We start from the raw sequence: 25,404 nt of genomic DNA, 5'->3' as shown, positions 1-25,404 counted from the left end.
GGCGCCATCTATATGTCAAACTATAAGTTTCAAGATTTGAATTGCTGTATCATGCCTGATTTTGCCCTTACCCTGTAAATGTAGTTGGATTGGTTATTTATATCTGTCAATCAATGTTGTTTGTACCTGTTACATTGCTCACTCAGCAAAACTGTTTGGCTCCACCTCTTCCTGAAGTAGGACAGTGTTTCCTCTTTTCATTCCATCAGCAAGTTCTCTATCGGATGGACGTGAAAGAGAGGCTTGGCTCAAAAAGCCCTTCAAAAGTTACCTCTCAGCACCAATTCTGAGGTTCTTACCCTTGGGACTCACACTTCATGTTCAGGGCCAACCTGAACAACGTTGAGGAGTCTCAAGCGCCTTCACATCAGTCCTTTGGCAACAGAGGAAGACTCTTGTCTTCAGATATAGGTCATTGGACTGAGGCTGAGTTTGCTCCGGCATTCACAGCCAGAGAGAGAGGGATCTGGACACGCTTCATGGACTTAAACAACCAAAGACTGTAATGTATATTTTCTTTTACCCCCTTTGTGAAGAATAAACCCAGTTTTTGAGTTAACTACAGTGTTTTGGTCCTTGGGAGTTCCAGTTTCCCTAAAGGAGGGCAAGAAGCAATCCCCTGGGGAAAGATGTCACGTCCATGCCTCTTTCACTAAGAGTTTACAGCCCCAGGCGCGACGGCACACTACCACTCTTGGCCTCCACAGGAACTGAAGAGGTTTTAAATCCCTAAGTACACACATATTGAAGGGTTGTGAACCTAACAATCTTTTTATTATTCTCTTAATTAATCCTAAAGATGGTTACAGAACATGGAGGGGGAAAAAAACTAATCCAATTTGTTGGAGGGGGGTAAGCAGGAATCTTTCAGATGGAATTGTAGATGGATTCTACAATCAAGTTTTCCTTTCTGTTAAATTCTGTCTCTCTGTGTGATGATCCCCCATTTGTCTTTATTTGGATCTCTTAAAAAACAAGCCATCTGGTTTCTCCAGAGCCTCTACTGTGGCATATTGATCTCATAACTACTAGGTGCATTTGGCAAATAAGAGGGACATGACAGAGAAATTGTCAGTTTGCTACTGAAAACCTGTATGGCAGCATGCTCATCCGATATGTTGTAGGACACATGTATGCCATGCATTGACTGCCCTCTATTCTCCAGCATCTCAGGTGCAGGATTCATAACTATTCTATAGTATTTTCCAACCATGATTAATTTTGTAATTGAGGAAGAAGACAAGGTGAAAAGCAATGCTGCCATGATTTTAGGATATGCATTTGAACACATTCATTAACATGCATACTCACATCATCTGATGTTAGAAGTGGGAGACACTAGTGTCTTTGAGGGTCCTTCCAGATAATGTCTCTTTCTGAAAGTGCAGCAGAAGTTGATACTCATGAGGCCAAGTCAATCATCCTGTGGTTCATGGGTGTTGCTATCAAAAGCACCCTAAGGAGGGTAAGGGTGGTGGTATGAGATGTAAAGACTGCACAGATTGCTAAATATTCTGATATCAATCAATCATTCACAAAGACATAAACACATGTGGATGGGAGAGAGAGATTCTCTGATATTAATAACTATTCTGTGCTTGCATGCTATATAAAATGCAATAAGGAAAGGGGGCAAGGTGTCTTGAAAAAAAGCATCTGGTATTTATAAAGTTATTTTATTTTATTTTATTGCTGGCATATTTAATATGTTAACTTGTTGGTGTGATTAAGAAATAAGGCATGGAATTATTCCAAGTCTTCCTTTTACATTTCAAGAACAACTCAGTCTAAGAATGTCATATAGATATAAATTTGTTCCCATTTCAATAGCTGGATTTTTTTTCTCCTTTTCTATCTAAGGAGAAGAATCTTACCAGGAACCTGAAGCCCCATTACTTTGTTCTTCATATGAAAATGGACACTGTTTTACCGCTGCATATTTTAGGAAGTTTTTTTGAAAATGGGAATTGAGATCAGACATTTCCCATTGCATTTTTCACTACTGGGTTCTTCTTGAAATGGGCTCTGGTAAAAAGATCTTTGCACCTGTCAGAGGAATGCAGCAGGATCTACTGACATATTTCATGGCTACTAGGAAATAACTGGATATTTAGAGTGAGCCAAATTCTCATGGATTCATTTCCTGGTGTCAAAGTGCTGTTTTTTAGACCATGAAATATTTGCTAAATATAGGAGGCATATTTGCTAATGAAAATGCTCATATTCGCTTTTTATTGAAAAAACCATTGTCTTTGATTTATAGCTTTGGAATAACATTTTCCACAGAGCTGAAGGTTGTTATTCAATACCACATGTTCTCATTGATGTGCTCTGCTTAACAATGCCATATTTAATGGAAATCTTCTGTCTAGTTCTGCCAATTTTTCAGTTGGCCACTGTAGCTTTGTCTTTTAACCACAATGACGTGGAAGCATTGGCATGTAAAATATACTGACGAGTATCTAATGTTGCTGCTCCTTCGACGGAACTGCTTCCATCAGCAGAAACAAGAAAGAACTGATTTTCTACTACCCTGTGCAGTTCCACATATGTCCCCTAAAAAGCCTGGGGGAGAACCCTCTGGAACAAGCTTTTGACTTGTGCAGAAGGCTGTGGTGTGGACAGATGTGAAGAACGTCCCAGCGCCATTAGTTAGCTACTCGCCTAACACACTATGTTTCCACTGTGATCATACCATTCTAATGTGAGTTTGGTCTAATGCCAGAAATACAGCTTAATGGTGTAACATTAGAAAATGTTGACCATTTCCGCTACATTTGCAGCCACCTCTCCACAAAGGTCAACATTGACACTGGAATGCAACACCGCCTGAGCTCTGAATGAAGCAGAGAATATGAATCAGGAGATCCATAGGAATACCAAGGTGCTTGTTTCTAAAGCTATAGTCCTCCCAACCCTGTTATATGCCTGCGATATGTGGACTGTCTACAGACGTCACACTCAACTTCTAGAACGATTCCATTGGCGTTGCCTCTAAAAAATCCTGGAAATCTCTTGGGAAGACAGGTGAGCAAATGTCAGCATGCTGAAAGAAGCAAAGACCATCAACATTGAAGAGATGCTCTTACGTCATCAACTCCGCTGGACTGGCCACATTGTCCGAATGCCCTGTCACCATCTCCCAAAGCAGTTACTATACTCCCAGCTCAATAATGGAAAATTGAATTTTGGTGGACAGGAAAAGAGATTTAAAGATGGGCTTAAAGCTAACCTCAAAAACTGTGGCATAGATGCTGAGAACTGGGAAGCCCTGCCCTTGAGCGCTCTAACTGGAGGTCAGCTTTGACCAGCAGTGCTGTGGAATTCAAAGAGGCACGAATGGAGGGCAAAAGGGAGAAATGTGCCAAGAGGAAGGCATGTCAAGCCAACCTTGATCGGGACCACCTTCCATCTGGAATCCGATGTCCTCACTGTGGAAGAACATGCGGGCCAAGAATAGGACTCCACAGTCACCTATGCACCCGCCACCAAGTCACTACACTTGGAAGGCCATAATATTCAGACAACGAGGGATCGCTTAGTAAGTAATATGAGTTTGGTTTTTATTACGTCTATGTCCCACCAATCCTTTAGGGACTTTTTGGGTCACATTTGTCGTTATTTCCTGCAACTGTTCACACAATAACCCTATGGAGCCAGTCAGGCTGAAAGGCAGGAGGTGGCTCAAGGTTACCCAGTGAGCTTTAAAGCTAAATGGGAACCAGAGATCTCCCAAGCCCATGGCCATGCTGACGAATGGGTCTGAGACATTTGCTGGGGCATTTGGTCTTTTGTGGAGGCAGATATTTATGCTAATATAATGGCAGTGGAGTAAAGTTCTATACCCTCTCCACCCTCTCTTCCTCCTTCAGCTTATGAGCCTCTTAAATGAGAGACTAGTTACATTTCTGTATTGTAGCAGTGAGATGAATGCTTGAAAGCTTTGCTTTTGTTCGAACAGAGAAGCAGATGTTGTAAATTATATACTGCAAAAGGAACTGTGGGAACAATTCCATGCATCACCTCAATAATTTGTTGGCTCTTTATCTTGGCATACTGTGTGGGGTGTAGGCCTCTCTCCTTTCATAAAAGAAAGGATAGAGAGCTCTTCCAGAAAATCATTATTCAACACTGGTTCTCTCCCTGATTTCTGCTTCTATATATGGGTGGCAGTGATAGCAGGCTGTGGTGGCTCTCTGCTGCTTGGCTTACATTGTGGAGAAAATATGCAGGCCGGAGAAAAGAATGGGTTTTTATGGTGCCAGGCGATCATGGCAACTTGCTGCTTCATGTCAACAAGGCAGTGTTTCTGTTCTGGGTTTTAGTCTGTATTTTGAAAGAGCCATCCATGTTGATCATCCTAATTTAAGGAAAGGGAGGATAGGGCTCCTGGATAATTCCTTTAAAGTTAGACTAATCCAGAGAACAGCCACCTCCCAATGAGGTGAAAGTTACTCATCCTATTTGGGTAACACAGAGGTTATCAGATGCAGACGGGACAAACCTTCAAATTGAGGACTGTTCTTCGTAAAGGAGGGCCCATGGCCATACTAATGCCATGTAATTATCTCTTGCTGAATGTAGGGGCCACTTCCATTGAAAAGCGTTTTGTCTGACGCTGATAACATGCTTGGCTCTTTCACATATGCAAGGCAGCAGTTCCTTCTGCTACTGCCATGTACGATGAACATACATCAATATGAATATACTTTCATTAAGCTGGTGATGTTTATCAATGCCTGTAGGTATCATTCAGGTGTCAACACTCCATCCTTACAATTAATTTTAATTCATAGATGAGAAAGCTTCTAGCTACATTAAAAGGGATTTTAATGGTTTTATCATAGGATGGTCAACATGTGACCTATAAGATGCATGTATCACAACAAAGTACTTTCCTTGGCAACCAAGACCTTTCAATACACCCAATACCAACCCCCCCCCCCCCCCACACACACACACACACCTCATTTGCTGCTATATTCTAGGGGTTTCATAATATTTGTAAATAATTATACAGTAGAGTCTCACTTATCCAACATAAATGGGCCGGCAGAATGTTGGATAAGCGAATATGTTGGATAATTAGGAGGCATTAAGGAAAAGCCTATTAAATGTCAAATTAGGTTATGATTTTACAAATGAAGCACCAAAACATCATGTTAGACAACAAATTTGGCAGAAAAAGTAGTTCAATACGCAGTAATGCTATGTAGTAATTACTGTATTTATGAATTTAGCACCAAAATATCACGATATATTGAAAACATTGACTACAAATGAGTTGGATAATCCAGAATGTTGGATAAGCGAATGTTGGATAAGTAAGACTCTACTGCATTTATATGGCATTGCACCCCAACAAGCAAAAGTATATTTATTCTAATGTGGCATCATTGTATTGGAAAGGTTGTAATGTGTGTTAGAAGTGCAGCAACATTTATTACTAAAGAATTATCAATGCTTCAGAACAGCCAGCAGTAATAGGATTAGGTGCCTTGAGTCACCCGAAGTGTTGTGCCTTCTTGTCTATCTATCCTGACCCCCCTGTGATTTAAACTGATGCTCTTAGCAATGTTTTTCCCCTTCTTTGTTCCCCTCTCGTCCTCACCCAGAAGTTCTTTAGAATAAGCTAAATTAGATTAACACCCTGAGTAACTTTCTTGTGTTATAATGCGCTACTGTGGAGGTCACAGTAGCCTCTGGAAAGGCGGGAGGGGAGATAATGCAAACCTCACAGGATGTAAAGTGGGTCATGGGGAGACATCTGTGTCCCAAGTTTGTTCAAAGTCTGTCATTGGTGTGGGTCGCAGTGGTCTCTGGAAGTGGGAAGCAATAGGAAGTTTCAGAAACATACGTGCACACATACAAAAATCCACTTTGATAGATAGATAGATAGATAGATAGATAGATAGAGATATTGTTTGTCAGATTAGTGTGAAATGAAATTTAAAATCCTTTGACTGATTGTGACCTTATCCCAGGGTTTTCTGGGGAAGAGTTTCATTATTGCCTTCCTCTAAAGGTGACAGTGTGACTTGGCCAGTTCACACAGTGAGTTTCCCTAAGTGAGGATTTGAATGCTAGTCTCGGAGTTCCAGGTCAACACTCGTAGTGTTGGATTTCTTTTGTAACAGTAGTTTCTGCATTAGAGCATAGCTAATATAATAATGTCCAATGGTAGTACATTTTTGCAGCTGAAAATAAATAAGTTGCAAATTAGTTCTTAAAACTGGCCACACAAACAGTGGGAGGCTTGCCCCAGAGAAATGAAGGTACAAATATCTAATCAATCCAAGAAGATGCTTTTGGCAGAGGACACCAAAAGGACATTTCACACACTGCATTCTCAGGTATACATGAGGGATATATTTTAAACCAGGAATGGAAAAAATATTCATTCTTATTTATTTCCTATGTTGAAAAACTGACTTTTTGATAGTGTGGATATCCATCTAGAAGAATTATAGACCATCAAGATTCTTGTACAATTTTCTCTGATATCCAAACATCACAAAATGATGCACAAGAATTATTCCATAGAAAAAACATGAGAGTTGGGGCCTGAAACCTTATTTATTGCACAGAAATACTTCGGGAAAAACTTTCTGAACAAAATACATGGAATAATTCCTTCACATTACTTGTGTACATTCAGTTACAGGGATAATACTATACAGCAGGAGAGGGAAAGTGCAGAAGGCTAGCTGCTTACAATAGACACTCAGAGAGCCTTGAGGGCTACAACTACTACTATGCCAGTTCCTGTTTTGTCCAGAAATGTCCCTGAGGTGACATGGAGGCATTCCTATTATATTTGGGGGCATTTCTGGTGGGCTCTTTGGATGGCATTATAGATTATCTTAAGGAAAAAGTATTTTTGAAAAATTTTGCAACCATTAATATTGTGTATTTGACCATAAACCTATAACCATGTGATAATTTACTGTGAAAATAATGGTAGGTAGTCTGTGAACACCAAGGTATAAGTAGCTGTTGAAATAAAAAGAATTGGGACTACACGTGGCAGTCAATAGTTGCAGTTCATTTTTCTTCTAATGGTTTTGCTGTTCTTTCCCTTCCTCCCCACTTGCGGCCTCCTTGAAATCCGTGGGTACATAAGTCTCATGAATTTGATGTTCAGCAGGGGTATTTCAATTTTCCCCCAGTTGGTTATTTTGCCCAGGAGGTTGGCTGGTTGAAAGTCACATTGCGCCTTCATTCTTGCCGGAAAACCTCCCAACTGATTGATGCCTCCCCATGGAGTCATTGACTTTTGGAGGTGCTGCCTGATATCCAGGTGAAGTTGGTGACAACTCAGGACTGCCACTCCTGCTTTGTTTTGGAGCACTTCTCTTAGGGAGCCTTTATGAAATGTGAGAAAAGAAACTCTTGCATATATTTATGAATGCACCCAACTGATGGGAGGAAGGGCAGAAGGCTGAATAATTATTTTCCAATTCATTGGTTTTCCTAACAGTAAAAAAAAAAAAAAACCTCCTCTTCTTGTAGATTTTTCTAACCAAGGTATCAGTTTCCAGGGAAACCAACTCGTTTCCCCCTCCCTCTAATGGTACGCTGACGATTTTAAGGTTTGATCCCACCCTTTTGCTTCTGCTGGACTCTTTCAGCATTCACCCTACGTCAGTGCTCGAAACAGAGCATTTTATTCTTAGAGAGTGTGTGTTTGTGAAGGGAATGAAACTCTTCTTACCCTGTAGTCTGAAAGCTGCCACCTCCTCATCACAGTTCCCATCTGATGATGCTAAGTTGTGTGTGTGTGAGTGTGTGTGTGTGTGGTTTTTGTTTTTTCCACTCTTCTAAGAAGAAGACTTTGTACAGTGCAAAGCTCTCTTCGTACACAAAACCAATAACAACAATTAGGCTCTTGGAATACAGTAGTGGAAAATAGCTTTTGCAGGTGTCCAAGTGTGGAATCATAGAACTCATTGAAACTAATTTGTGTGCATGACAGAAGAACAGAGAGGATGGCAATTAGATATTAAATGCGCATACTGAAAAGCATTTGCACTAGTGCTGAGCAGTAGATCATTAAAAGGAAAGAGGTTCTGTATTTTTTAAAAAGCAGATGACAACTGCCACTGCAGGTTAATGATGATCTGTATTTTAATCCTGTTGATGGCCATTATGGACTTCACAACAATTTTAATCTTTTGTCAGAATTTCTGTGTATCATAATGCTGATTTATGTTAACTTGATTATTTGCATTTCTTTAGGACTGCCAGATTAAAAGGCTTAAAAGTGAGATACAGTGGGTACTTGGTATCTGCTGAAGCCTAGTTCGTATGGTCAATAGTGAAGAATGCTGGGAGCTGCTGTTTAGTGATATTTTGAAGGCTGTATGATTCCTCTATAAGGAGCCCCGGTGGCAAAGTGCATTAAAGCACTGAGCTGGAGACTGAAAGGTCCCAGGTTCAAACCCTGGGAGCGGCGTGAGCACCCGCTGTTAGCTCCTGCTCCTGCCAACCTAGCAGTTCGAAAACATGCCAATGTGAGTAGATCAATAGGTACCGGTCTGGCAGGAAGGTAACAGCGCTCCATGTAGTCATGCCGGCCACATGACCTTGGAGGGGTCTACAGACAACGGCGGCTCTTCGGCTTAGAAATGGAGATGAGCACCAACCTCCAGCGTCGGTCACGACTGGACTTAACGTCAGGAGAAATCTTTACCTTTTTTAATGATTCCTCTGCCATAATTCATTTAGCCCTCCATGAATACTGAAATCCATGATAGCTGAAGTTCTATTATATACAATAGTGTAGTAAAATGGTGTCCCTTACATAAAATGGTAAAACTGAAGTTTACTTTTGGGATTATTGATGTGTGTACGTGATATTTTCAAGCTATGGATGAGGAGGAAATATTCTTGAAGAAACTGTACCAACATTTATACCATTATTTCTGATTTGTGGGGATTGTAAAAAACATTTAAGTAATTCTGATGTCCATTCAAAGAGCCCCAAAAACTGGAGCTGATCTTTGCTTTGTTTGCAACTGCTGTTTCATAATTTCACAATATTAATTTATTTATTCATCTGATTTTGATTTTGGTAGCTTTCCATGCCTTTTCCTTTAAAAGTTTATTTTAAAAAAAAATATGATAAGGTTTTTCTTTTGGTGATCTTGCTGCTATTATCTCATATTGCAAGAGACATTGTGTCCAAGTGACTTTGGCAATAGATGCTGCACAGCTTATTCAAACACAAAATGAATGCTAAATTCTACACCTCAAGAGTGATATAATGTCCACACAGAAAAGGACAGAATATTTTTAGTGTCAATCAAATACATTGTCAGAAAGATTTTAAAACACTCTTTTTCAGTTAACACCAGGGGAGCTGGTGATCATACTACATAAAATGGGGGCAAGTCATTATCACCACTGCTGATTTCCCTCATTCTTTCAGCAAGATCAGAGTAGTTGAAAGTCATTCATCCTTGTTCATTTGGGAAGGGGTCATGTATTTTTGAAAAGCTTCAAATGGATAGCATGTATTCTTAGGAGATAAAGCACCCATTTTGTTCCGCTCCTACCTTAAGCTGCTGTTCGTATTTAGTGCCAAGAGTGGGAATTATATGGTCCTTCAGATGTAGTTCAATGGCAGGTCCCAGCAAGAAACCTAGTTCGTGTAGCCAATAGTGAAGCATGCTGGGAGCTACTGCTCAGTGATATTTTGAAGGCTGTATGATTCTAAAGCCTTTGACTGTATGGATCATAATAAATTGTGGGAAGTTCTTGGTGGTATGGGAATATCAAGTTACCTTGTCTGTCTCCTGAGAAATCTGTATAACAACCAAGTAGCAACAGTAAGAACAGACCACGGAACAACAGACTGGTTCAAGATTGGGAAAGGAGTACGGCAAGGCTGTATAATCTCACCCTACGTATTCAACTTGTATGCAGAATGCATCATGCACCGTGCGGGGCTTGATTATTCCAAGGCTGGAGTTAAAATTGCTGGAAGAAACAACCTCAGATATGCAGATGATACTACTTTGATGGCTGAAAGAGAGGAGGAGCTGAGGAGCCTTATCACCAAGGTGAAATAAGAAAGTGCAAAAGCTGGATTGCAGTTAAACATCAAGAAAACCAAGAATATGGCAACCAGATAACTGGCAAATAGAGGGAGAAAACGTGGAGGCAGTGACAGACTTTGTATTTCTAGGTGCAAAGATTACTGCAGACACAGACTTCAGCCAGGAAATCAGAAGACGTTTACTTCTTGGGAGGAGAGCAATGACCAATCTTGATAAAATAGTGAAGAGTAGAGGCATCACACTGGCAATGAATGTCCACATAGTTAAAGCAAGGGTATTCCCCATAGTAACCTATGGATGCGAGAGTTGGACCATAAGGAAGGCTGAACGAAAGAAGATAGACGCTTTTTAACTGTGGTGTTGGAGGAAAATCCTGAGAGTGCCTTGGACCGCGAGAAGATCCAACCAGTCCATACTTCAGGAAATGGCCGACTGTTCACTGGAGGGAAGGATACTAGAGGTAAAGATGAAATACTTTGGCCACACAATGAGAAGACAGGAAAGCTTGGAGAAGAGAATGATGCTGGGGAACATAGAAGGAAAAAGGAAGAGGGGCCAATCAAGTGCAAGAGGGATGGATGGTATCCTTGAAGTGACTGGCTTGACCTTGAAGGAGCTGGGCGTGCAGACGGCCGACAGGGAGCTCTGGTATGGGCTGGTCCATGAGGTCATGAAAAGTTTGAAGCGACTGAACGAATAAACAACAATAATTATTCCTTTGCCATAATTCATTTATTCCCATTTTATTAATATTTGATGTTTGTGTTTCCTAAGCAGGGTTGCCCCAAGACCTTTTATTACCTAAAGCAAATGGTAGGATAGTGCCCTTCCCTTCTGTGTACCAGCTAGATCTGTAGATCAATTTCATTTCAATTTTAGTATCAGGACAGAATCTTTCACAAGATATGAGAACCAAAAAAAATCCCTTAGAAATACAAAAACAGTTGTGTGTGTGTAATGCACTACTTTCTTACAACTGCTTCTCTTCCATGCATACCATTGTCCACTACCAGATAGCTATCACTGTCAGCCAGACAGCAAGGTCAGCCTTCAAAGCTTCTTGGGTTCGTGTGTGGGAGCAGACTGGCATTCACCTTAGAAACAAACATCTGGTCTCCTTTCAGGGACTGCACTTCTATTGACCCTGGGGAAGCAGCTTACTCCTGAGGAATGATTCCTCTTAGCAACTTAAAATTTAAACTTTTCTTTCATGGTGAAGAAGTGCTTGTCCAACCAACTCTTCAGAGCTAAATGGAGAAAGTTGCTGTAGAAGGTGAGTGCTACCGTACTCATGAAGTCCAGCCTTGTTAGCATAGGATTTTTAAGATTTGGAAGACAAATAAATGGTCATTAAATTTTGCCAATTTCTGTAAGCCACCCTGAGTCCCCTCGGGTGAGAAGGGCGGGGTATAAATGTTGTAAATAAATACATAAATAAAGCGCAAACCAGTTATCAGACTGAACCATAGCTCAGAATCACCTGTGCCTTGGGCGTCACCCCAGTGTCACCTCCACTGGAGATTTTTTCTACTGCTATATTTATGATGCCCACTGAAGATCTTGTCAAATTAATTTATTACCCATTTATAACTTTCAAGAGCTTGTCCTTGCTCCAGGAGCTTGAAGCAGTTACATTAAAAAAAAAAAGGCAATCTCCAAAATGGACAACAGAAACAACAAGGTGGAAATTATTCTTAAGGGCAAGATAAGAACAAGATTTATTCACACTACATAGTTAAAGTCTTATTTTTCCTCTTTCACTACTATGGTTACATCAGGATTGGCAGTTTAGGGAGCCATTTAAAATTCTCAGCCAAATCACTGTAGTGTCTCACCAGACTGCAACCTTAGAATTCCATAGGATGGAACTATGGGAATTAAAGTGGAATAAAAGGACTATAATGATGTAGTGTGAATGAGCCCCAAGTTCCAGAAAACTGAGACAGCTACTAATTAAGCATATAACCACGAAATACAAGTATAGCTGAAATGCTGTTACCCCCACTGCATTCCCAGAACTGGTCTCACAGTGAAGACAAGAGGATTTTATGGTGGGGAGTATTTTGTACTTGAAAGATTCGTTTTTCAGCCAAGCAGAAGGTAAACCTCCTTCAGATAAACCTCCTTCAGATCAGGAGTTTGTTGTTTAAGAGACATGGTGGTCTCTTGGAACGTGAAAATAGCCTCTTGGCAAGAGGAAGAGGAGGTGTGGAAAAGGGATTAGTTCAAAATAAAAAACTATTTCAACTGTTTATTAGTGTAACAGTTATAGCATTTTGGTAGTACTGGTGGGATAGAAGTGTAATTGAAACTGAGTAACTGGTTCTAGAGTAAGAGTATTCCTTAATAACATTTGATGTGCCACATACTTCCTGTGCAATCTTGGGAAAACAACTTTATTGCTGTGCTTAATTTCTCCATCTATAATAGAAGATAATAATGTTCCTATACTGAGCACTCCTTTGTTTAATTTATATCCCATCTTACAATGAATGAAAAACAGGATACAGCTAAAAATGGCTAAAAAATTTAAAAAAATATTTGGTAAAAGTGCAAAGTTAAAACACTATGAGGCATCACTGAAACGTAGTAGAACAGATAACTGCACACCCACATTATGGATCTCATCACATTAAGTCAGTGGTTCTCAGCCTGTGGGTCCCCAGATGTTTTGGCCTTCAACTCCCAGAAATCCTAACAGCTGGTAAACCAGTTGGGATTTCTGGGAGTTGTAGGCCAAAACACCTGGGGACCCACAGGTTCATAACCACTGCATTAAGTAAAGGATTCACCATGGATTGTGGCAAATCTGTTGGGGGGCATGGAAAACCCACTGCCCTGCATCACTCAGCTTCCTGCTCACCCCATCCCACAGGGGAAAATGTCTGCCACCCAGCTTCCCTTATTGATCCTAATGCAACATGGGAAACCTCCTGTGTTGCTGCGGTGGTGGTGTGCATTGGTTCCTCTTCACTTTTGCCATGGAGACCCATCAGAAGAAGATGTGCATTGTGAGATGGGAGCCAGCAGGCTCCGTGCAAAAGTGAAGAGGAACCGGTGTACAACAGGCAATTTTGCCCATCTGATTGGGTCTTTAGAGCCCTTTCTGCCACATGAATTGGGAGTTCTTTGAGGGTTTTTTTAATTCAAGCATGACTGGTACATATTAGAATGAAAAATAAATTTACTGGAGGCTGAAAAAAATGTTGCAGCTAATGCTAAGAATTACCAGAAAAATACACCAGGGCAACAGAAATATATGAATATATATATATATATTTAAAAGCAAAACAAGAACTACAGCAAAAGACACCAGAACCTCTCAGTACATTTGCCCCGTATAGAGCAGTCCTCTATCTGTTTCCAATGTCTGTCATTATGGAGCACAACTCCTCCATATGTGTATATAAAGGTGAAGAATATAGGGTAGCTTTATGTACAAATGGTGCCATCAGCACATAGACTGGGCATCTCAGTCCCACAATGCTCCTGTCTTGTCTCCTTCCTGCTTCCCTGACAGATGACTGTTAAGAAATGCCCGCATCTGACATCCACTCAACTAGAACCTTGATCACATTGTGAGCATTGCATAACCCTTGCCAAGCTGGCACTGACCAATTCCTGATTGGATGCTTTGATAAGTCAATTGACATCCATGGGAAATGAAGGATGATGTTTTTTTCAAAAGAATCCAAAGCTCTTTTATTTTAGATTCTCGTTTTAGCACTGAAAATGAGCCATTCCAGCTGAGGATGTCAGGCTGTCCATGCCAATTCTTCCATAATATAAGAATTCCTGTGTCTGTTTTTACTGGAGAATTAAATGACTCTCTACAAACACCTAAGAAACTGCTGCTTTTTGTTTCCCACTATTGTAATTGGAGGTCTGAATGGTTTGCAAACAGTCAATACAGTGCAGCTTAACACCTCTGAGTGTGTGAAAGAGTGCGAGTATAAGGTGGTCACTGAAAGACGCAGGATGCTGAAGAGAAGGAAACAGATTTGAAAGCAGAATGTGGCATTAAACACCAGGGTTCACTCGTGGTGAGGAAGTATGTGAGTACGTATAAGAATGGACAGGGAGATTTTTGAAGGTTTTCTTACTTTCAAGCTTGCAACCAGAAGGATTCTGCCACCTACGAATGAATTCTTCTTATCTTTCTCTAGAAGCATGTGTCTTCAAATGCTTTTCAAAAGCAACAAGAGAGAAACGGAAGATGGCACGAAGACGGTATGGAAAGGCAGGACTGGTGAGAGGAGAGATAAATCAAGGGACAGAAAATGGTAAGTAGTGAAGGGGGCTTATGAGACAGAAAGGAAACGAGGTCAAATTGTAATGAACAGGAGGAAAGATAGGAACAGGGAATAGAAGACCGTGTGTATGTGTGTGTGTGTGTGTATGGGCAGGGGGTGTAATTGTAGATCCAAAGGGTGAAGAGGGTGATCGAGAAAGAAAGCAGGGGGATGGGAATCGCAATGCCAGGAAAGCTGCTGCTGAAGAATATGAAAATCTGTGCAACCCAGTTTCATTGAGTTGTCTAGAGAGCCATCTACTGTTTAGCTGTAGAAGTATAGACCTGGTGGAAAGCGCTAGCTGCCCTGGGTGAGTCAATGTCAGTTCCTTCACCCTGTAGCACTGGGCACATACTGAACATGTCACAGATTAGTAACTGATGCCAGAGAGTGAGCTGAGCTGGAAACTGCTGGGCCAGCTGCGCAGAGCCAAAGGGCAAGAAAATGCAGGGCTGCAGCTTCACTCTACTCTGCTGGGCCAGTTCCTCGAGATGGGTCCTACAGTTGGTGGTAGCAGCTGCCTAGGTATGCTCCTTCAGTTTACTCTAGCTTCAGATAAGGTTTGGACTTCTTATCCCCCACCACCATATATGTTCTATGGCCACCTCCAATGCTGATCTTTTCTTCCATTTCTCCCAAAACAAACCTGCAAGATACTTCCTCTATGTGTCCATTCTGCTTGATCTTCCTATTCTGCCACTGGTACCCACCCATCACTCCGTAAGACACAGATGACTTTTTGATTCATGAAGCAACAAGATGTGTTTTCTCCTTCTGCTGTTTCCTTGCAATATGCATCTCACTTAGCATTCTCTCCCTATACACATCCCTGATTCCATCTTTTTTCATTTCGCAACCAAATATTTTATTGCTGTTAACATCATCACCACCATTATCATCATCAGCTGTTAAGTTTTGTGCAATACTTATTTTGCCTATGGAGAGAAACAGCCCCTGTTAAGAGCAACTGTGTCAGCATTTACTGTGAAAACCACAGCAGCTGTATCGGCCACTTTGCAGTCCTTCTTCAAATACTGCAGACCTTGTGAGCATTGCTGAATGAGCACACAGCTTTCTGGCACCCAAAAGCCCAAACAACTTGAGTTTCTTTTCAGAGCTGTCAGGCATCTGGGCCAAATAAAACTGTACTGCTTTGAATCAGCCAGTGCCTCCTAGTTTTTTTAGCTGCAGCTTCATCTGACACTAAGTCATGCCAATCCTGCAGCACACCTGTCTGGCAACCCGGTGTGTTGTCCCTATTAACGTACATTTCACACATCCGCTCGCCTTGCCCGTACGTTCCAGCAGTCCAAGATGTTTGCTATCACCAAGGGATCTTTCTCAATCTGGTATGTATCAAATTAAATGAGGCATACTTAGGAATAATTATGACATGACATGGTCCAGAATTGGGAGCAGATGGAGCTTCCCCTAGGATGTCCCAGGTCTGTTTTCAGAGGACTACATGGGACGTATGCTGCTTCTCATGATTTCTGGCATGTCAGCCAAGAAGAGATGACAAGGACGGATCTAGTGTCCTAGTCTAGTCACACATTCAAGAACACAAAAAGAAAATTTTACATTAGAACACAATGGTGTTCTGGTTATCATGTCCACTATGTGTGGTTCTGTAGATGATCTTACCTCTTTCACTATGAAATGTCCCTGCATCAGATAGAATAGAGTCTACCGATAGGTAAAGGAAAGTGTATTAACACGTTCACTGTGGTCTCTAAGTGTAAGATTGAAACATATGTGCGGGAAATAAAAGGTTCATACTTCTAAAGTGCCAGATATCCCTGAAGGCATTTTTTTTTCTTGCAGGTCTCCACTATTTTTATCATTTTGCTGATTTAAGGCTGTCTGAATTACATTCTGCCAGAGGGCATTATCAGTCTTTGGAACAGAACTTTAATAGAATTTGCAAAAGCTACATTTTTGGATTACGTTTCCAGAATAAGGCCATGGAGGTGGTGGAGAATGCTAGGCATTATAGTCAAAAGTAACTTATCAAAGTTTGGAGAATTAATGTGATACCCACCATGGAAAAAAATTCTTATGACATGGAGGTCTCTGCAAAATCTATGAAGGAAAAGAAATAAAAAGTATATATAGCCAAGTATGCATGGGTATGCAATTCCAGTTGGCTTTATGCTGGTTCACCATTGATGGGAATCATTAAATACAGCAATGCATTAAAGTCATTACCAACAGGTCTGTCATCATACAAAATGCAAGAGTTACGATGTTCTTGAGCTCCACCTACTGGTGCTCCTTCTGTTCACAGAAAGAATGCGGGCAGGCCCAGTAGAAAGCTCGGAAGAAGTAACCGTAGAAAATGTCATAATGTAGAGAGCCTTGCATAATGATCTCTTTTTAAAATTAGCATGAGTATGCTTACTTCATGGGAGAAATTCAAATTTACAAATGCTACTTTCACAAGAGAAAATGGCAAGAAATTGGTTAGGTTTTAAAAGACTGCCTTTGCATTTTTAAAATGTGTTCATTTGTGCCACGCTAGCAGCAAACTAATCAAAGAATACAGATTCCATTCAGCAAAAATAGCTACATACAACTAGAGGTTCTGAATAACTATTCAGGACAGCCATATTTTAAAATGGACCACCCTATTCAGGCTACCCAGGTATATTTTATTTTAAAACGGTGCTAATCCACTATAATTTACTGATCACAAAAGACCTTCTCTTGATTCAAATGCTTCATATTTCTATACAAGATGTTTTCATAGATGTGGGGAGTGATTCAAGAGAGTAGGTAATTGCCTGTATCTGAAATGGGCAAGTTGTACTCCTCCAACTTTTGTTAGAATGCATCTCCTATGATCCCATTAGCTCTGTTAGGATTAATGGGAGTTGCAATCCAACAGCAGCTGGATCACCAATTGCCCTCTCATGGCCTACATCAGGGGTGGGAATTGTGCAACCCTCCAGATGTTACTGAACTATAATTCCCATAAGTCTTAGATAACATAATCAATGGAGAAGAATGTTAGGAGTTGCAATTAAGCAATATCTGGAGAACTATGCCGTTCCTACCTCTGTCTTATATACTGTTTACACACTCATGTTAAATTATCTCAACCATTTTTTCCTTTCCTCAATTTCCTTCCCTTTAGTTCCTGTTTTCCTCTTCTTCAACAACAAGAATGTTGCCATGGTAGAATCTTTCTTCCTATTTTCTAGGGTCCAGTGAAGGGAGTTTTTATCTTATGGAAGCATAGGTCAGGTAAAATTGGATAACATGGGGGGCTTCTGGATGTATACGTTTGTTCAGTGTCTAAGACAATGAGGTCTTAGCCCAAAAAGGCACAATTTCTGGACTCCAGAATTAGTATAGGTCTCACAAATTACAAAGTGAATTTCCTCATGATTTATTATCTGACCCCCAGAATGCTTCACCATCTCACTTCGCCTGTGAATAAAAGGTAGAAAGTCAACCTTCTACTCAGTGATATTTTTACCCTTTCAAATTGAAGGTCTAGGAAATCCAAAAACCAACATAAAGGTCATTTGTGAAGCCATCATGGTAATTGAACTATAGACAGTTGATTCTTGCTCAGAGAAATGGAATTACACTAATTCTCAGAAAGAAACAAGTTAAAAGAAAATTCAATGGAAAAATACTCTAAAGCTGTTCAATATTCTTAGTTTTCAGCCTCTTCTGCATCATGCTTCACTGAGCACTAGAAAACAGATAAAACAGATTGCACTGATCACAGGGCTGCAAAATTAAGAATCGTAACACACACATATATGTTGGCTTTATCAAAATGTGGCAATCTAAATTTTAAAAATTACCTCCAAATTGCTCAAGGCCATCCAGTACATTTCCACGAGGGATTTGAATCCTGACCTCCAGAGTCCTAGTCCAACTTTCAACCACTACAGCATGTTGGCTTCTTCTGCTGCTTTCCAGGCCTTCTGCTGCTGCTGTTGTGTGTATTCAAGTCATTTCATGGTAACCCTAAGTCTAACCCATCATGGGGTTTTCTGGGGCTGAGTGTGCATGACTTGCCTGAAGTCACCCAGTAAGTTTCTAAAGTCAAGTGGGAATTGAACCCTGGTCTCCAGAGTTATTGTCCACCACTGTACTACACTGATAACAAATTTCATGTACTTAGAGCAGTCATTCTCAGCCTGTGGTTCCCTGTCATGGAACCCAGTTACAGGGCTTTGGTAATTCAGCCCTGTAACTGGGAGTCATAACATAAACAATCCCAGGAGCACCTGGCAGAAGAAGATAGAATATGCCTGGGAACTTGGGGCCGAAAGTATAAACAATTATAATTGGTTTAGTGTGTGAAAATGGTAGTAATGTGATATTGGGGGTGGGACTTGATGATGATATTTACGTGTGGTGTTACGTAGCATCAAAAGTTATAAAAATAGTTGTATGTAAACATTGGGTCATTCCTGACTTTTCCAAAGTCATGTGTTCTTCAATAAAGATTGGATTTGAGAGCAGCCATCTCTGATCTGCGTTCAGACTGATCCTTTGAAGTGAGCAGGACAATTAAGTCAGGAATTCCAGTTCTCACCCTCCTGCAAATTTGCAGTGAAGTGATAATGAGCAGGGAAGGAGATCAAAGCCATGACGGAGCAAAGGGGCCTCCGCTGGGAGCTCTGCCGTTGGCAGAAGAGACATTGCAAGCCATAGCTTCCTCTACGGGGTACCCCAAGCCGGACGGCGTGACCCAGAGGATTCCCAGAGGGGGAAGAGGCGTTCCGGCGGCGGCAGAAACCAGTTGGGGATCTGGAGGAAGCATGCCGGAGACCGTGGCCCTGCGGTTATCCATCCTGGAAACTCATTTATCCAGGCTGTCGGATACCGTGGGGAGAATAGTGCCAATATTGGAAGAGAATCTCCAAAAAGAGCACATCCGATATGGCGCCGAGAGAGAGCCAAGCAAAGGAGGCGATTGGAGCCAGAGGGGACAGCGAGCTTCAACGCAGAGTCCCGCGGCGGCAAGGGACGAGGGAGACGAGGAATATTGGCAGGAGCTGGAGTTCAGAGACAGAATGGCACGCGAAGTGGAGCGCCAGCGAGCTCTGGGAACTCTGAGGCCGCCATCTCCAACAGAGCTCCCAACCCCCCGGATGGGCGTCGGGGTGGAAAGACCACTGGGGCCAGGGATCGGGTCCAGTGGATTAGCAGACGAAGGCGGAGAGGAGCAGGAGATCCAGGAAGAGGAGGAGGATGTGCAGTACGACGGGGAAAGGCGAGATGCGGGGGCTACAGCGAGGCCAGTATGCGGATGGGGGGAAGGGCCGACAGCAGCGGCAGGATTTCGGGAGCCGCGCAGAATGACCACCGGAGTGGGGCGCGGCGTGATCCAAGGAAACCCGATGCAACCCTTCCCCATGCCTCCCAGACAGCATCAACGGGCCGCTGAATGGATGCCAAGAAGGGAAGATCTCAAGCTAGAATACGGAGGGGAATCAGCCGAACTGAACTTTTTTCTAATTAGCATCAGGGGATACATGGAAGACAATGCACACACATTCCCCTCCGAAGCAAGCAGGGTTCGGGCCATCGGCAACACACTAAAGAGAGGAGCGGCCAGCTGGTATGTGCAACTACATGCCAGACAGGACCCATGCCTGAGGTCAGTGCCCCGCTTCCTAGCCGCACTGGAAAACCGGTTCAGAGACCGGCTAGAGCAATTGAGAGCTCGAGACCAGCTTAGAGGAATAAAGCAGAGGGACAAAACGGTGCCCGAGTACGCAGAGGAATTCCTCCACCTCGCGGAAAGGGTACCAGAGTGGTCTGAAGTGACCAAAGTGGAATTATTTAAAGAGGGACTACGCCCCGAGATTTTCAGCTGGGCAGCGCACAGAGATGACCCCGAAACGCTCCAGGGATGGATTCAACTAGCGGGGCGCGTTGAATCCACCCTGGCCCAAGTAAAGCGCTTCAGGAGCAGCGGCGGCCAGCAAAGACCGGTGGCGAGAGGTCGAGGAGAAACGAGGAAGCAGGAAAGACCCGGAGGGAGGCCGGGGATTCCCTCCAGAGGAGACGACAACAAACCTAAACCGGGATGCTTTGTATGTGGGAAGACGGGCCATCGAGCAGCAGAATGCTGGGCACGGAAGGGGGAGCCGCCAAAACCCTCAAAGCCCAAGCCAGCAACCGGGAGGCGTGCGGAGGAGGAGGTGCGAGCCCCAGAATCTTCAGAAAAATTGGTGAGTCGGGACAAACGCATGATAGTAGTGCCAATCTGCCTCTCGGGGCTAGAGAATCGGGCCACCTGCAAGGCATTTGTGGATTGTGGTTGTTCCAGGAATATTATAACTCCAGAGTTAGCAGGAGCGTTGAAATGCCAGCAGATGGCGCTTGACTCCCCAATTGCGTTTTCGCAGCTAGACGGATCAGTTGCTACTGGGGAAGTATCTACAAAGGAAATACGGGAGGTCCCATGTAAAATAGGCAAATGGGAAGGAAGAATATCCTTTGTGATAGCCCCTATTGCCACAAACCACGTAATATTAGGGATACCATGGCTCGAACAGGCAAATCCCGAAGTAGATTGGAGAGGAAAGAGCCTAGCATTTAAAGAACAGCAGACGCAATGGGAGATAAGCAAGATTGCAGAAGAGGAGGACGAGGGAGATGAAGAAGGTGAAATAGACCCACTGCTATTGCCACCTGAATACAGAGACTTTGTGGATGTGTTCAATCAGAAAGAGGCAAGTAAATTACCTCCCAAAAGGAATATAGAAGTAGAAATTGAAATAACCCCCGGAGCAAACTTACCAAAACCAAAAGTGTATCCCATGTCTGTGCAGGAGAAGGAGGAATTGAGGAAATACATTGATAAAAACCTGGCGCGGGGCTTCATTAAGCCATCCAATTCTCCTCTCGGGGCCCCAGTGTTATTCAGGAGAAAGAAAGACAACTCCCTAAGATTGTGCATTGATTATCGAAATTTAAATGCAATTACTAAGGACAATAAATACCCTATGCCCTTAGTAAAGGATTTAATTACCGTATTGAAAAAAGGGAGCATATTTACTAAACTTGATTTAATTGAAGCATATCATAAATTAAGGATCAAACCGGAGGATACTTGGAAAACTGCATTTTCCTGCGCATTCGGCCATTTTGAATATAAAATTTTACCTTTCGGATTAAAAAATGGAGGCGGGTGCTTTATGCAGCTTATAAATGAAATACTGCACCCATTGTTGTACAGAGGGGTATTCATATTTCTTGATGATATCTTGATTGTGACTGAAGATAAGGAAAAGCACGTGAAATTGGTCCGGGAAGTTTTGCAGAGACTAAGAGAAGCAAAGCTGTACGCAAAACTGTCCAAATGTGAATTTAATAAAACTCAAATTGACTTTCTGGGGTATCGGATATCTCCAGAAGGGTTAGCTATGGATCCAGCTAAAGTATCAGATGTAAAAGAATGGGGAGTGCCTCAAACAAGGAGGCAATTGCAATCGTTTCTGGGGTTTGCAAATTTTTATAGATCCTTCATAAAAGGCTTCGCGCAAATAACCGCACCCCTTACTGAACTTTTAAAAACAAAAGGGAAAGGAGAGACAGCAAAAGTAAAAGCTCCTGGCGCCAAACTAAGTTGGACGCCAGAATGCCAAAAGGCATTTGAAACCCTAAAAGAATGCTTCACAGAAGGACCCATTCTAAAACACCCCGATATCAGGAGCCCTTTCATAATCCATTGCGATGCCTCAGACTGTGCGTATGGGGCAGTACTATTGCAAAAGGATCAAAATGGGAACTTAAAACCCTGTGGATATTTGTCCCGGAAGTTCAGCGAAACTGAAAAATGTTGGCCGATATGGGAAAAAGAGGCACTAGCCATATTAAAAGCCTTAGAATGCTGGCGACACTTTCTCGAAGGAAGCGGAATCCCATTTGAAATTTGGTCTGACCATAAGAACCTCCAGTATTTAAAGTCCCCTCGAAAATTGTCCCCCAAACAGATTAGATGGGCACAATACTTCAGCAGGTTCGATTTCCAATTAAAGTTTTTTCAAGGGAAGCAGAATGTCTTGGCAGATGCTCTTTCACGCATGCCTCAACACGAAGGAATACCCACAGCAAAAGAGGGAACAATATTCTCTAACAAACAATGGGGCTTAGCTGTCAGAACAAGAGCACAAACCCAAAAGGAGAACACTGCTATGGTTGAACTCGACGGAAAAGATAATTGGGGAAACGAGCTGAAACAGTCTTATGAAGGAGACCAGTGGATCGCATCCAATGCAGAACAGGGGGAGCAGAAGGGGGGATTTTGGTTTGTGAACAAGAAACTGTATATCCCAGCAACATTAAGGATCAAGATTTTGCATCGTTTTCACAACAACCAGAGCGCTGGTCATACAGGAATTACAAAAACAACAAAAGCAATAGCAAAACATTGCTGGTGGCCAGGGATGAGGAAGGACATAAAAAATTATGTTGTTCAATGTGATGATTGTGCCAGAAATAAATCGAGAGGAGGGAAGCCAATGGGATTATTACAAACAGTAGCAGAACCTACCAGACCTTGGGAATGTGTAGCTATGGACTTTGTGGGGGAACTGCCGGTTAGCAAAGGACATCGTTATATTTGGACAGTATTGGACCTGTTTTCTAAACAGGCCCACTTTATAGCACTGACGAAACTACCATCAGCCGAGAAACTAGCTGAATTGTACATAAACCACATTTACAAACTGCATGGATGTCCCAGTAGAGTGGTCAGTGACAGAGGAGTACAATTCACAGCAAAATTTTGGGAAAAATTCCTGGAAATGCTAGGAGCAGAAAGGAGTTTAAGTTCTGCTTTTCACCCCATGACAAATGGGGCGGTAGAACGTACTCAGCAGACACTTGGGCAGTTCCTTCGAATGTACTCTAACATGAGACAAAATGACTGGTCTCGGTGGTTGGCTTTTGCAGAACTAGCTTTTAATTCGACTATACATTCAGCAACAAATAAAACCCCCTTTGAAGTAGTTTACGGGTATGAAATACAGCCTCTGCCCCAGCTGCCAAGATGGACAGAGAATGAGGGAACAGAGGCAGGGAAATGGAAAGCGCAAATGATGGAATGCTGGAGTCAAGTGACTGCATCCTTAAAAGAAGCACATAAAAAGTATAAAGTATTCGCAGACAGAAAGAGGGTGGAAGGTGATAAATTGGAGAAAGGAGATTTAGTGTGGCTAAGTACCCAAAACATCAAACTGGGGCTACCTTCGAAAAAATTGGGCCCTAAATATATTGGACCATTTAGAATACAGGGTGTTATCAACGAGGTGACTTTCCAGTTGGCATTGCCAAAAAGTTTAGGGAAAATACACCCTGTATTCCATCGTAGCTTACTGAAAAAATATATGGGTACTTTGGACAAAATGGACACATAGAATTATTGTTTTGTTTCAGGCTTGTGATGAAAGAAGAACCGAAGAGGAGGACGAAGAAAAGGAGGGCACCATGTCATGGAACCCAGTTACAGGGCTTTGGTAATTCAGCCCTGTAACTGGGAGTCATAACATAAACAATCCCAGGAGCACCTGGCAGAAGAAGATAGAATATGCCTGGGAACTTGGGGCCGAAAGTATAAACAATTATAATTGGTTTAGTGTGTGAAAATGGTAGTAATGTGATATTGGGGGTGGGACTTGATGATGATATTTACGTGTGGTGTTACGTAGCATCAAAAGTTATAAAAATAGTTGTATGTAAACATTGGGTCATTCCTGACTTTTCCAAAGTCATGTGTTCTTCAATAAAGATTGGATTTGAGAGCAGCCATCTCTGATCTGCGTTCAGACTGATCCTTAGAAGTGAGCAGGACAGTTCCCCAGGTGTTTTTGCCTACAACTCCCAGAAATCCCAGCCAGTTTACCAGCAGTTAGGATTTCTGGGAGTTGAAGGCCCAAACATCGAGGGACCCACAAGTTGAGAACCACTGACTTAGAAGCAACTTGTTTTGCAGTTCTCTATATGCCTTCTTGAATCACCATTTTGATACTGGGGTGCAGTTGATGAACCTTAAGATCCTAATGAAAAACTGATTCCTAGAAGCTGACAATCTCGCCACCCTTGTTTTACCACCACTACCAGTTAGGGTAGTGTGCTGACTTAACAGGAGCAGAACAAGTTTATGTGCTAAAGCTTGGACTGTAAGTGAACTGGGTGGGTTCTCAAGAGATAGAGAGGGTTCCTATTGCCTCCTCTCCCATTTCATCTAGGGGCACCATCAGTTGTTAATCTATATGTGGTGCCCCTCTGCCCAGCATCACTAATGGACAAAAAGGGAGGGAATTATAGTCTACCAACTATGGGACACCTGTTGGGAAAGGGTGGTTTAGATTATTTTTAAGCCTGATGAGCTATCTTTGGCTCAACAGTACCAATGCAGTCTAATACTTACAGAAAGGTATGCCAGAAGCTGCTAAATGTTGACATCCAATCCTCATATACAACAATGCTGTTGCCTCTAGGAAATATGGTTTACATTAACTTTAAGGAATTCCAGCATGCAATTTCCCTGTTCTCTCTTCCCTCATGGCCTATAATGATTGATTTCATAGATGAGGGTTTCATTTTTGTGTCATGCCAAGACTTACACGCTATGAAACTGACTATAAGGGAGCTCCAATGGAGTCCATGGGCTATTGCCTGTGTGCCTTTAGTTTTCTCAGTGGCAATCACCTAGCTTTTCTATTGTTTGATAAATTTGTTTTGTGAAGTATAATCCTCCTGTTTCTTTCATAAGACACTATGTTTGATTTTGTGTCTCTTGCCGAGGTGAGACTCATCAGCCTTGTAAGCTGGGATCTTATTTCCCTGTAGGAAATCTCTCCTCTCTCTGATGGGAACATGTACAATTGAAACATAATCTAACAGGAGAGAACAATGCCGACATTCCGCTTTGCCTTTCTGTTGGTTTTAATTGCATGCACAGGGAAAATGCACAGTGGGTGCTGGGTTCAAGTACACTGAGGATGTGTCTCTACTTATCCTGCTATTATTATTAACTTGAGACATGAGGCCATAGTTCAAGAAACGCAGTG

General features: G+C 42.1%; 2 long non-coding RNA genes across 12 annotated transcripts in view; one reads left to right on the top strand and one right to left on the bottom strand.

Moving 5' to 3' along the window:
* The window catches only part of LOC134299602 (uncharacterized), a 37,312-nt gene extending 35,841 nt beyond the window's left edge, over positions 1-1,471 (bottom strand). The window contains exon 1 of the long non-coding RNA XR_010006828.1: positions 1,312-1,471. This is a non-coding gene — a long non-coding RNA (uncharacterized LOC134299602). The remainder of the gene's footprint in view (positions 1-1,311) is intronic.
* LOC103280448 (uncharacterized) overlaps positions 1-25,404 on the top strand; it is a 200,854-nt gene that overhangs the window by 112,664 nt on the left and 62,786 nt on the right. For 2 of the 11 annotated variants that reach the window (XR_010006819.1, XR_010006817.1), the window contains exons 1-2: positions 13,886-14,120; positions 14,228-14,344. This is a non-coding gene — a long non-coding RNA (uncharacterized LOC103280448). Of the gene's footprint in view, positions 1-13,808; positions 14,121-14,227; positions 14,345-18,520; positions 20,557-23,767; positions 24,142-25,404 lie in introns of those variants that run through there. The other 9 variants (XR_010006827.1, XR_010006822.1, XR_010006824.1 and 6 more) reach the window with 9 other exon arrangements.

The sequence above is a fragment of the Anolis carolinensis genome, chromosome 5, assembly GCF_035594765.1.
Source record: "Anolis carolinensis isolate JA03-04 chromosome 5, rAnoCar3.1.pri, whole genome shotgun sequence".
NCBI lineage: Eukaryota > Metazoa > Chordata > Lepidosauria > Squamata > Dactyloidae > Anolis > Anolis carolinensis.
Note: the sequence above shows the minus strand (reverse complement) of the source record. Positions and strands in the feature narration are given on the sequence as shown.